Source organism: Anopheles funestus (genome assembly GCF_943734845.2).
Source record: "Anopheles funestus chromosome X unlocalized genomic scaffold, idAnoFuneDA-416_04 X_unloc_47, whole genome shotgun sequence".
In the NCBI taxonomy this organism is placed as follows: Eukaryota; Metazoa; Arthropoda; class Insecta; order Diptera; family Culicidae; genus Anopheles; species Anopheles funestus.
This window is the reverse complement of record NW_026045173.1, coordinates 190,001-203,598: the sequence shown is the minus strand read 5'-3', so window position 1 is coordinate 203,598 and position 13,598 is coordinate 190,001. Positions and strand designations below refer to the sequence as shown.

The following is a 13,598-nucleotide window of genomic DNA, read 5'->3' as shown; positions in this document are numbered from 1 at the left end:
CGATGGTTGTTCGTCGAATAGCTCCGGCCACAGACATGGTAGCGATTAGTGGTGCATGGAAGAAATCTAGCCACAAGTGCCATCTACCCATGGCCAGAAGAAAGTGTGGCCATATCTTGGATACCGGCGGAGCTATGGTGCAAATATGGGCCAAAAATGGTGAAGTTGGACCAAAAATCCGATCAAGTGCGCGAGGCGCTTTCGTGAATAGCTCCGGCCACAGACATGGTAGCGATTAGTGGTGCATGGAAGAAATCTAGCCACAAGTGCCATCTACCCATGGCCAGAAGAAAGTGTGGCCATATCTTGGATACCGGCGGAGCTATGGGGCAAATACGGGCCAAAAATGGTGCCAGGTGGACCAAAAATCCGAAAAAGTACCTAGGTAAATGCGATGGTTGTTCGTCGAATAGCTCCGGCCACAGACATGGTAGCGATTAGTGGTGCATGGAAGAAATCTAGCCACAAGTGCCATCTACCCATGGCCAGAAGAAAGTGTGGCCATATCTTGGATACCGGCGGAGCTATGGGGCAAATATGGGCCAAAAATGGTGCAAGTTGGACCAAAAATCCGAAAAAGTACCTAGGTAAATGCGCAGGTTGTTCGTCGAATAGCTCCGGCCACAGACATGGTAGCGATTAGTGGTGCATGGAAGAAATCTAGCCACAAGTGCCATCTACCCATGGCCAGAAGAAAGTGTGGCCATATCTTGGATACCGGCGGAGCTATGGGGCAAATATGGGCCAAAAATGGTGCAAGTTGGACCAAAAATCCGACCAAGTGCGCGAGGCGCTTTCGTGAATAGCTCCGGCCACAGACATGGTAGCGATTAGTGGTGCATGGAAGAAATCTAGCCACAAGTGCCATCTACCCATGGCCAGAAGAAAGTGTGGCCATATCTTGGATACCGGCGGAGCTATGGGGCAAATACGGGCCAAAAATGGTGCCAGGTGGACCAAAAATCCGAAAAAGTACCTAGGTAAATGCGATGGTTGTTCGTCGAATAGCTCCGGCCACAGACATGGTAGCGATTAGTGGTGCATGGAAGAAATCTAGCCACAAGTGCCATCTACCCATGGCCAGAAGAAAGTGTGGCCATATCTTGGATACCGGCGGAGCTATGGGGCAAATATGGGCCAAAAATGGTGCAAGTTGGACCAAAAATCCGAAAAAGTACCTAGGTAAATGTGATGGTTGTTCGTCGAATAGCTCCGGCCACAGACATGGTAGCGATTAGTGGTGCATGGAAGAAATCTAGCCACAAGTGCCATCTACCCATGGCCAGAAGAAAGTGTGGCCATATCTTGGATACCGGCGGAGCTATGGGGCAAATATGGGCCAAAAATGGTGCCAGGTGGACCAAAAATCCGACCAAGTGCGCGAGGCGCTTTCGTGAATAGCTCCGGCCACAGACATGGTAGCGATTAGTGGTGCATGGAAGAAATCTAGCCACAAGTGCCATCTACCCATGGCCAGAAGAAAGTGTGGCCATATCTTGGATACCGGCGGAGCTATGGGGCAAATATGGGCCAAAAATGGTGCAAGTTGGACCAAAAATCCGACCAAGTGCGCGAGGCGCTTTCGTGAATAGCTCCGGCCACAGACATGGTAGCGATTAGTGGTGCATGGAAGAAATCTAGCCACAAGTGCCATCTACCCATGGCCAGAAGAAAGTGTGGCCATATCTTGGATACCGGCGGAGCTATGGGGCAAATATGGGCCAAAAATGGTGCAAGTTGGACCAAAAATCCGAAAAAGTACCTAGGTAAATGCGATGGTTGTTCGTCGAATAGCTCCGGCCACAGACATGGTAGCGATTAGTGGTGCATGGAAGAAATCTAGCCACAAGTGCCATCTACCCATGGCCAGAAGAAAGTGTGGCCATATCTTGGATACCGGCGGAGCTATGGTGCAAATATGGGCCAAAAATGGTGAAGTTGGACCAAAAATCCGATCAAGTGCGCGAGGCGCTTTCGTGAATAGCTCCGGCCACAGACATGGTAGCGATTAGTGGTGCATGGAAGAAATCTAGCCACAAGTGCCATCTACCCATGGCCAGAAGAAAGTGTGGCCATATCTTGGATACCGGCGGAGCTATGGTGCAAATACGGGCCAAAAATGGTGCAAGTTGGACCAAAAATCCGACCAAGTGCGCGAGACGCTTTCGTGAATAGCTCCGGCCACAGACATGGTAGCGATTAGTGGTGCATGGAAGAAATCTAGCCACAAGTGCCATCTACCCATGGCCAGAAGAAAGTGTGGTCATATCTTGGATACCGGCGGAGCTATGGGGCAAATATGGGCCAAAAATGGTGCAAGTTGGACCAAAAATCCGAAAAAGTACCTAGGTAAATGCGCAGGTTGTTCGTCGAATAGCTCCGGCCACAGACATGGTAGCGATTAGTGGTGCATGGAAGAAATCTAGCCACAAGTGCCATCTAGCCATGGCCAGAAGAAAGTGTGGCGATATCTTGGATACCGGCGGAGCTATGGGGCAAATACGGGCCAAAAATGGGTAAACTTGTACGGTCCAAAGCCAAGGGTAAATTTTTTTATTCCTCTAATAACTTTTAGCACAGACATTGAATCGGTTGGTAATGTATGGATGAAATGCAGCAAACAGTTGGAACTACCCATAAAATCTTAAAGATTGACGATCCAATGTATAGAACCGGAGTAATGTGCGATACTTGGTGTAAAATCGAGTGAAAAATTAACTATAAACTGTTTTTGGCCCATAACTCGAATACTAGACATCGGAAGGGGGGGTCGTAGAACGATTTTTTGTTGCCCTATCGATTCCCTATCGAACGAGCAAAAGTTGTTTTTTTGACCAAAAAGGACCCCTACTCTAGTAAAATTGGCCTGATTTTACTAGTCCCCGGTACCCGTACAGGCAAAATGAGCAAAATGCTCAAGTATGAATGGTTTTTGGCCCATAACTCGAATACTAGACGTCGCAGGGGGGTGTCGTGGAACAATTTTTGGTAGCCCTTGAAATTATCTATCGAATGACATATACTTGATTTTTGGCCAAAAAGTTCCCTAGACTAGTAAAAATCGCATCATTTTACTAGAGTCGGGTACCCTGGACGAAAAACCGCTATAATTGCGGTTTTTGGCTAATAACTCGAATACTAGACGTCGCAGGGGGGTGTCGTGGAACAATTTTTGGTAGCCCTTGAAATTATCTATCGAATGACATATACTTGATTTTTGGCCAAAAAGTTCCCTAGACTAGTAAAAATCGCATCATTTTACTAGAGTCGGGTACCCTGGACGAAAAACCGCTATAGTTGCGGTTTTTGGCTAATAACTCTAATACTAGACGTCGGAGGGGGGTGTCGTGGAACAATTTTTGGTAGCCCTTGAAATTATCTATCGAATGACATATACTTGATTTTTGGCCAAAAAGTTCCCTAGACTAGTAAAAATCGCATCATTTTACTAGAGTCGGGTACCCTGGACGAAAAACCGCTTAAGTTGCGGTTTTTGGCTAATAACTCGAATACTAGACGTCGCAGGGGGGTGTCGTGGAACAATTTTTGGTAGCCCTTGAAATTATCTATCGAATGACATATACTTGATTTTTTGACCAAAAAGTTCCTAGACTAGTAAAAATCGCATCATTTTACTAGAGTCGGGTACCCTGTACGAAAAACCGCTATAGTTGCGGTTTTTGGCCAATAACTCGAATACTAGACGTCGGAGGGGGGTGCCGTAGAACAATTTTTTGTAGCCCTTGAAATTACCTTTCGAATGATATATAGTGGTTTTTTGGTCAAACAGTGACCCCGAGACTAGTAACCCTCCATACACAAAACCGCCTAAAAAGTTTTGGTTTTGCAAAATTTTGAAAAGTGCGTCAAAAAAATTTTTTCAAAAAGTACCAAATCGTGATCAGAACTCACTATAGACCATAAAAAGTGAAATCCGATGGTCATTTGCAACACTTGGTCAATCGAGAAAAATTTCACTTTTTTACTAGAGTCGGGTACCCTGAACGAAAAATCGCTCAAGTGATGGTTTTTGGCCAATAACTCGAATACTAGACGTCGGAGGGGGGTGCCGTAGAACAATTTTTTGTAGCCCTTGAAATTACCTTTCGAATGATATATAGTGGTTTTTTGGTCAAACAGTGACCCCGAGACTAGTAACCCTCCATACACAAAACCGCCTACAAAAACTTTGTTTTGAAAAATTTTGAAAAGTTCAAAAAAATTTTTTTTTCAAAAACTACTAAAACGTGATAAGAACTTACTATAGACCATGAAAAGTGATATCCGATGATAATTTGCAAAAGTTGGTAACTAGTAAAAAATTTCACTTTTTTACTAGAGTCGGTGCAACGAGAAAAAAAAAGTCCGTGATGGAGAAAAATGGCACGTTTTCCACGCCTGTACGCTTTCGTTTTCTATATAGGGGGTAGGTGAGCCAGAAGCATGAATTTGACTGAGTACGTATCTTTATGAATTGGGCCCTTCTAAATCGATTGAGACTACCCCCAGGACGATCGGACGACTGCTTCTGGCTCAAAATGTGGTTTTTAGATTTTGATCGTCAATTATGAGAGAAAAAATCGATTAGAAGTAAAGATACGAAATGCTTGGTCTAAGTTGGGAAACGACTTCGGATATTTGTTGGACGTTGTCGTAGAAGGTCCGAGGACCAAGGAAAAGTGATTTCCAAGTGGATTTATGCACTATTAGTCGATGGTAAGATGTGAAATTAGTAGAACTTACCATACAGTTTGCGAAGTTGAAGCAATCGGTTGGTGAATATGGTACTGTCTGTCCAATTTGGTGGTTCGGAATGAGTGAAACGATGTTGATGATGGATAGACGTTCCGATTGCCCCCGATCGGGGAACATATAGTGGTCTTTAAGGTCCAAGTACCTATGTTTTGGTAAGCAGAACTGAGAGTTAAAGGATGAAAGTCGGCCATTCCTAATATCATCCTATCGGTGGTTCGCGAGTTGTTTGAGGACCGGAGCAGCTCGCGATGAAACGGTCCTAGGGTATTGGTTATCCATCCAAGGAAGAGTAAATGCGATCCTAGATGTGTGTCGTTGGCCGTTCTACCGGTATCGCCTATCGATGAGATATCGACGGGCATGCCTTACTCGAAAGTTGAATTCTAGGATCGATGGTCAAACAGACCTATGAGCGATAAACCAAACTGAACACGTATTGATGTCGGCTTTTCCTATCATTTGATGCCGCAGGTTGTTTAGGGACCGGAGCAACTTGCGGCCGAGACGGTCCCCGGGGGTTTCTTTCTCCAAGGAGTGGAAACTATTAAGCAAGAGTTGTAGCAAGATACGATCCTCTGATGTGTCGTTGGCCGTTCATGCGGTATCGCCTGTCGATGAGATATCGATGGGCATGCCTTACTCTACCGACCTTCTAATTGAGAGTATTAATCAGGGATCGATGGTCAAACAAGACCAATGAGCGATAAACCAAACTGAACACGTATTGATGTCGGCATTTCCTATCATTTGTCGCAGGTTGTTTAGGGACCGGAGCAGCTTGCGACCGAGACGGTCCCCGGGGGTTTCTTTCTCCAAGGAGAAGAAACGATTAAGCAAAAGTTGTAGCAAGATACGATCCTCTGATGTGTCGTTGGCCGTTCAAGCGGTATCGCCTGTCGATGAGATATCGATGGGCATGCCTTACTCTCCCGACTGGATTACTGAGAGTTTAATCAGGGATCGATGGTCAAACAGACCAATGAGCGATAAACCAAACTGAACACATATTGATGTCGGCATTTCCTATCATTTGTCGCAGGTTGTTTAGGGACCGGAGCAGCTTGCGACCGAGACGGTCCCCGGGGGTTTCTTTCTCTAAGGAGTGGAAACGATTAAGCAAAAGTCGTAGCAATAATCGATCACCTGATGTGTCGTTGGCCGTTCTTGCGGTATCGCCTGTCGATGAGATATCGATGGGCATGCCTTACTCTCCTGACTGTTTAATTGAGAGTTATAATCAGGGATCGATGGTCAAAAAGACCTATGAGCGATAAACCAAACTGAACACGTATTGATGTCGGCATTTCCTATCATTTGTCGCAGGTTGTTTGGGGACCGGAGCAGCTTGCGACCGAGACGGTCCCTTCCCGAAAGATGGTGAACCGAGTCGTCTGGCGTAAAAACCGGACGACTCGAAAGGGCTTGACCCTTTCAAGTGAGCGATAATCACATTCTACGCTCAGTTCGACAGCTACAAGGCAATCACTCGCTATGTTCAGAGCTAATACATGCAACATGCCGGCATTGTTTCCACCGACGCATGGATTCAAGACTGGTGCACTTATTAGTTAAACCGTTCGCCTCCGGGTGTTTCGAGTTCAAGTCTGGATGAGGATTGATCTTGCTGGTAATAGCTTGAGCCCCTGAATAAGGGGTCGAAGCGTACATCTTGAGACCATGTACAACATATTACCAAATCGGCACCATGGGTTCGGGTGCAAGTGATGTAACCGTGAAAGATGTTGAGCAGCCCAACATCGGTTTACACACGCATAATAGGAAGGCAGCGCTGTCGACTGGTCAGTCGTGTAAGAAGTGTGCATTATCGATCTCCAATATATGAGCTCAGTATGACAGCCCAATTGGTAATCCTCGGGACCTCCAGAAAGGAAGCTGGATGAGGATTACCAAATCGAAAGTTGATAAGTGTAGTGGTACCACTTAGTCAACTTGTATCCCGAAAGATGGTGAACCGAGTCGTCTGGCGTAAAAACCGGACGACTCGAAAGGGCTTGACCCTTTCAAGTGAGCGATAATCACATTCTACGCTCAGTTCGACAGCTACAAGGCAATCACTCGCTAAGTTCAGAGCTAATACATGCAACACGCCGGCATTGTTTCCACCGACGCATGGATTCAAGACTGGTGCACTTATTAGTTAAACCGTTCGCCTCCGGGTGTTTCGAGTTCAAGTCTGGATGAGGATTGTTCTTGCTGGTAATAGCTTGAGCCCCTGAATAAGGGGCCGAAGCGTACATCTTGAGTAAATGTACAACATATTACCAAATCGGCACCGTGGGTTCTGGTGCAAGTGATGTAACCATGAAAGATGTTGAGCAGCCCAACATCGGTTTACACACGCATAATAGGAAGGCAGCGCTGTCGACTGGTCAGTCGTGTAAGAAGTGTGCATTATCGATCACAAATATATTGGTGATCTGTAGGTTGCGCATACACCATGCCCGGTGTAAAGTGCCGTGGTCCCCCCCGGGGGGCTGCATCAAACCGTTCGCCACGCGAACTACCCAATGGAACGAACTCGATGCATTTAATAAGAAGAAGAGATGATAATGAAACACGGTCGATTTAAGAGTTGAAAACGTTGAAATGCCTATAAGCAAGTCTTAAGTTGGTGGTGACCGTTACGCCCCAACAAATTGGTGCCTTACCCTACACCAAAGAGCCATTCAACATGGTTCAAGTGAGCGATAATCACGCTCTACGCTCAGTATGACAGCTGCAAGGCAATCACTCGCTAAGTTCAGAGCTAATACATGCAACACGCCGGCATTGTTTCCACCGACGCATGGATTCAAGACTGGTGCACTTATTAGTTAAACCGTTCGCCTCCGGGTGTTTCGAGTTCAAGTCTGGATGAGGATTGTTCTTGCTGGTAATAGCTTGAGCCCCTGAATAAGGGGCCGAAGCGTACATCTTGAGTAAATGTACAACATATTACCAAATCGGCACCGTGGGTTCTGGTGCAAGTGATGTAACCATGAAAGATGTTGAGCAGCCCAACATCGGTTTACACACGCATAAGGGGTTTATTGTTATCTGTAGGTTGCGCATACACCATACCCGGTGTAAAGTGCCGTGGTCCCCCAGGGGGCTGCATCAAAACGTTCGCCATGCGAACTACCCAATGGAACGAACTCGATGTATTGAAAGAGATGAACAATTAATAGCGAGAATAGGGGCCCGGAAGCAATTCCGCGGCCCTACGGTCGATTCAAGAGTTGAAACGTTGTACAATCGTGGATAGCACCTAGTGCTAATATGGTGAGAGATAATGTGTGAGGAAATTTAGTTTCCTAAAGTTTAGTTAGTGGTTTCCGTTGTGCCCTAACAAACTTAAAGTTGGTGGTGACCGTTACACCCCAACAAATTGGTGCCTTACCCAACACCAAAGAGCCATTCCATATGGTTCTAGAGAGAGAGAGTTGTGTGGAAATTTATTTCCCACTAAGCGAGTGTGTGTCTGTAGTGGAACGAATTCTGGTTGATCCTACCAGTAATATACGCTTGTCTCAAAGGTTAAGCCATGCATGTCTAAGTACAAACATAAATGAATGTGAAACCGCATAAGGCTCAGTATAACAGCTATAATTCACAAGATCATCCTACCACTAGTTACTTGGATAACTGTGGAAAATCCAGAGCTAATACATGCAACATGCCGGGACTGTTGCCCTCGCGGGTAGCTGAACTGGTGCACTTATTAGTTAAACCAATCGCCTCCGGGCGGCTTGAGTTGAAGTCTGGATAAGGACGCAGATCGTATGGTCGCTTGTCGACTGACGACAGATCTTTCAAATGTCTGCCCTATCAACTATTGATGGTAGTGTAGAGGACTACCATGGTTGCGACGGGTAACGGGGAATCAGGGTTCGATTCCGGAGAGGGAGCCTGAGAAATGGCTACCACATCCAAGGAAGGCAGCAGGCGCGTAAATTACCCAATCCCAGTACGGGGAGGTAGTGACGAGAAATAACAATATGGACCTCTCTAACGATGGTCCATAATTGGAATGAGTTGAGTATAAATCCTTCAACAAGGATCAAGTGGAGGGCAAGTCTGGTGCCAGCAGCCGCGGTAATTCCAGCTCCACTAGCGTATATTAAAGTTGTTGCGGTTAAAACGTTCGAAGTTGATTGCCCGTCCAGACACGTGACCGCCACGGGCGCCCGGTTACACGCCGGGGCCGTTCGTGCGCGCGCTCACGGCTGCGACTCACAATGGTGTACTTGGGCGTTACTCTGTGAACGAGTACCGTGCTACCGGTTAACTCCGGCACGGGCTCCTCATGGTGCTCAAGATACTCACATTTACCTTGAACAAATTAGAGTGCTCAAAGCAGGCTAAGACAAAGCGTCCGGCCCCCCCGTGGGGTTGGCGTTGGCCGAGAATAATCTTGCATGGAATAATGGAATATGACCTCGGTTTATACGATTTCGTTGGTTTGTCAGAAACCTAGAGGTAATGATTAACAGAAGTAGTTGGGGGCATTGGTATTACGGCGCGAGAGGTGAAATTCGTAGACCGTCGTAGGACCAACTGAAGCGAAAGCGTTTGCCATGGATGCTTTCTTTAATCAAGAACGAAAGTTAGAGGATCGAAGGCGATTAGATACCGCCCTAGTTCTAACCGTAAACGATGCCAATTAGCAATTGGGAGACGCTACCCCTATTCGGTGCTCTCAGTCGCTTCCGGGAAACCAAAATCGGGTTCCGGGGGAAGTATGGTTGCAAAGTTGAAACTTAAAGGAATTGACGGAAGGGCACCACAAGAAGTGGAGCTTGCGGCTTAATTTGACTCAACACGGGAAAATTTACCAGGTCCAAACTTATCGAGGTAAGACAGATTGATAGCTCTTTCTCAAATTTAAGGGTAGTGGTGCATGGCCGTTCTTAGTTCGTGGAATGATTTGTCTGGTTAATTCCGATAACGAACGTGACTCAAACATGCTAACTAGAACGCTGTCAGCAGTGCGCCTCCGGGCGCACCTGACGTTACAGCCGGGCGGCGCCTTCACGGGCGGTCGTCGGCTACGTTTGCCCTGCTTAGCGGGACAACTTGTGTTTAGCAAGCTGAGAATGAGCGATAACAGGTCCGTGATGCCCTTAGATGTTCTGGGCTGCACGCGTGCTACAATGTGGGTCGCAGCGTGTTCTCGCCAATAGGCGCCCCCATTCCGAGAGGAACGGGAAATCACTAAAATGCCCATCTAGTCGGGATTGGGGACTGCAACGGTCCCCATGAACCTGGAATTTCTAGTAAGCACTAGTCATTAGCTAGTGCTGATTACGTCCCTGCCCTTTGTACACACCGCCCGTCGCTACTACCGATGGATTATTTAGTGAGGTTTCTGGAGGCTTACCTTCCGCGGTTCCTTCGTGAGCTGCAGCTGGCATGGCTGAAGTTGACCGAACTTGATGATTTAGAGGAAGTAAAAGTCGTAACAAGGTTTCCGTAGGTGAACCTGCGGAAGGATCATTACTGATGATCGTCCGCGAGTGACCAACCATGGGCTGCCTTCGGTGTAGCTCGGTCGCTCGCTTGCTATGTGTCAGAATTTGTTGAAAGCCAACTCGTTCGTTGTACACTTTGATGGGTGACCATCACTGTGTCTCCGTGCCGAGCTAGATCTCCCCTAGCCGTAAGGCACTTGAACGCCCCTTCGACGACGAGTTGCATGTGTGTGGTATGTGTCAGAATCTGGTGAAGCTTTCTGCATGTGATGTGCCTTGTGTGGATCCGTGGCCATTGCATTGTGTCTGGTGCTTAGATACCCAGACACTTAGAACGCTTGCGCGGAAAGCAAACTCGATCGTTGTACACTTTGATGGGTGACCATCACTGTGTCTCCGTGCCGTGCTAGATCCCCCCGAGCCGTAAGGCACTTTGAACGCCCCTTCGACGACGAGTTACAAGAGTGTGGTATGTGTCAGAATCTGGTGAAGCTTTCTGCATGTGATGTGCCTTGTGTGGATCCGTGGCCATTGCATTGTGTCTGGTGTGTAGGTACCCAGACACTTAGAACGCTTGCGCGGAAAGCAAACTCGATCGTTGTACACTTTGATGGGCAACCATCACTGTGTCTCCGTGCCGTGCTAGATCTCCCCTAGCCGTAAGGCACTTTGAACGCCCCTTCGACGACGAGTTACAAGAGTGTGGTATGTGTCATAATCTGGTGAAGCTTTCTGCATGTGATGTGCCTTGTGTGGATCCATGGCCATTGCATTGTGTCTGGTGTGTAGGTACCCAGACACTTAAGCAAACTCGATCGTTGTACACTTTGATGGGCGAGCATCACTGTGTCTCCGTGCCGTGTAAGAGCTCCCCTGGCCATCAGGCACTTGAAAGGTCCTTGGACGACGAGTTACAATAGTGGTGTGTTAGATACGTCAGATTACGGTGTCTACTACTGTGCAATACGTATCCGGCTACGGCACGGAACGAACGGGAACTGTGGTGCAGACAAACAAGAGTTAAGCCTATTAGTCATTAACTCTAAGGACGGGGCCATGGGGCGGTACACAAAGGATACGGATGAGCGAGTATGCAGGCCCAATACTCAATAGCTCGATCCGATCCAAGCACATGAGTTGACTGCGGCGTCAGGTTAACCAATGTGCTAGATTCTATTTGGCCAGTAGAATCTTGTGTCTTATGCGATTTGATACCAAGACACCAGAACGAAAGTTAGTTGAAGAGTTATTAAACTCTTATGAAGTATGGTTGTGCAATCACAACTTATGACTTTAACCTATAAAGTGGATATGGACTTGCAATTATAACATGGAATCTCTACACACCCCATGAGCTCGATCCAATCCACGCACACGAGTTGCCTGAGTAGCGACAGGTATACCGATGTGCAATACGTATCCGGCCACGGCACGGAACGAACGGGAACTGTGGTGCAGACATACAAAGAGTTAAGCCTACTAGTCATTAACTCTAAGGACGGGGCCATGGGGCGGTACGCAAAGGATACGGATGAGCGAGTATGCAGGCCCAATACTCAATAGCTCGATCCGATCCAAGCACATGAGTTGACTGCGGCGCCAGGTTAACCAATGTGCTAGATTCTATTTGGCCAGTAGAATCTTGTGTCTTACGCGATTTGATACCAAGACACCAGAACGAAAGTTAGTTGAAGAGTGATTAAACTCTTATGAAGAATGGTTGTGCAATCACAACTTATGACTTTAACCTATAAAGTGGATATGGACTATCAATTATAACATGGGGCACACACCATGTTCTCGATCCAATCCACGCACACGAGTTGCCTGAGTAGCGACAGGTATACCGATGTGCAATACGTATCCGGCCATAGGCACGGAACGAACAGGAACTGTGGTGCAGACATACAAGGGCCATGGGGCGGTACGCAAAGGATACGGATGAGCGAGTATGCAGGCCCAATACTCAATAGCTCGATCCGATCCAAGCACATGAGTTGACTGCGGCGCCAGGTTAGCCGATGTGCTAAGAGAGTTGTTCCTGGGCCTTCAAAGTGACTTCAAAACTATCTTAGCGAATGGTGGCCATGGGCGTAGACATGAGCCACAAGTCACAAGGCCTGGGACTATTGGGTAATAAAGACAACTTAGTCAGAAAGTTAGTCTTTGGACGTACCACCGGGATTGTGTTACATTGGGAACCTTACTATAAAACCCTAGGCAGGGGATCACTCGGCTCATGGATCGATGAAGACCGCAGCTAAATGCGCGTCACAATGTGAACTGCAGGACACATGAACACCGATAAGTTGAACGCATATTGCGCGTCGGACGATTAAACCCGGCCGATGCACACATTCTTGAGTGCCTATCAATTCCTTGATATACAACAAACCAAACTTCAGGGTGGAGCGTGCCACAATAGAACACTATGGCGAGCAGCCCGTCTAGTGTCGTGGGGGAAACACGCTTCCACACTGTGCATAATGGCGTGCTCGGGACCTTTGTTGGGACCGCAGGGCGCTGAAAGTAAAGGGGTGAACCGCATAAATCGCACGCACGTAAACGCGCACACACACAAATAGAGTGAGACGTATCGTAGGATACCGCTAAGAGTACGTTGTGAAACATGGGGAAATTCAATCGAAAACCTCTTTGATGTCCAAGAATTCGTTGACCGTATCCGTCGTAATACTGGATCAACGTGCTTGGGGGAAAACGTCAAAGGGTTTTATAATAGTGGTGCATGATTAACCCATCGATGCCCGAGGGGAACATGTTGTCCAATACAATAGTGGTGCAGTTGGCTCGACATGCTCGGGGGGAGACATCGTGGGTCCAAGTCGACCAAGTCGACCGGGAGTTGTTGTTGAGAGATCGAATCAAAACGATGCCGAGCGGAACTCGTTGTCCTTATTGGAGTGATATTCGGACAACGTGCTCGGGGGGGCCATCGTTGATTCAAAAATGACCGTAAATTGCCCAATCCGTGTGTGTGTGTGTGTGAAGTGTTGTTGCGTATATATCGGTTCGCTATGCCCCGGGTTCGAAACGAATGGAATGTGACTGATTTTGTTGTAGGCCTCAAGTGATGTGAGACAACCCCCAGAATTTAAGCATATTAATAAGGGGAGGAGAAGAAACCAACCGGGATTCCCTGAGTAGCTGCGAGCGAAACGGGAGAAGCTCAGCACGTAGGGACGGTGTGTAACTGCACCTGTCCGATTCCGTGTACTGGAACGACCATTATCTACTATGCACGGTGCAAACAGTTCAAGTTCAACTTGAAGGTGGCTCATCTACCCAGAGAGGGTGATAGGCCCGTAGAACGGCACTAACCCACGTGACAGTAGACGGTCGGCTCCATGGAGT

At 47.4% G+C, this 13,598-nt stretch overlaps 1 non-coding gene and 1 pseudogene across 1 annotated transcript; both read left to right on the top strand.

The window, feature by feature from the left end:
• Window positions 1-12,438: 12,438 nt before the first annotated feature.
• On the top strand, window positions 12,439-12,596 carry LOC125773699 (5.8S ribosomal RNA). The gene has a single exon (XR_007420306.1). It is a non-coding gene; the product is annotated as a 5.8S ribosomal RNA (ribosomal RNA).
• A 709-nt stretch (window positions 12,597-13,305) lies between these two features.
• Window positions 13,306-13,598, top strand: part of LOC125773710 (large subunit ribosomal RNA) — a 5,966-nt pseudogene continuing 5,673 nt past the window's right edge.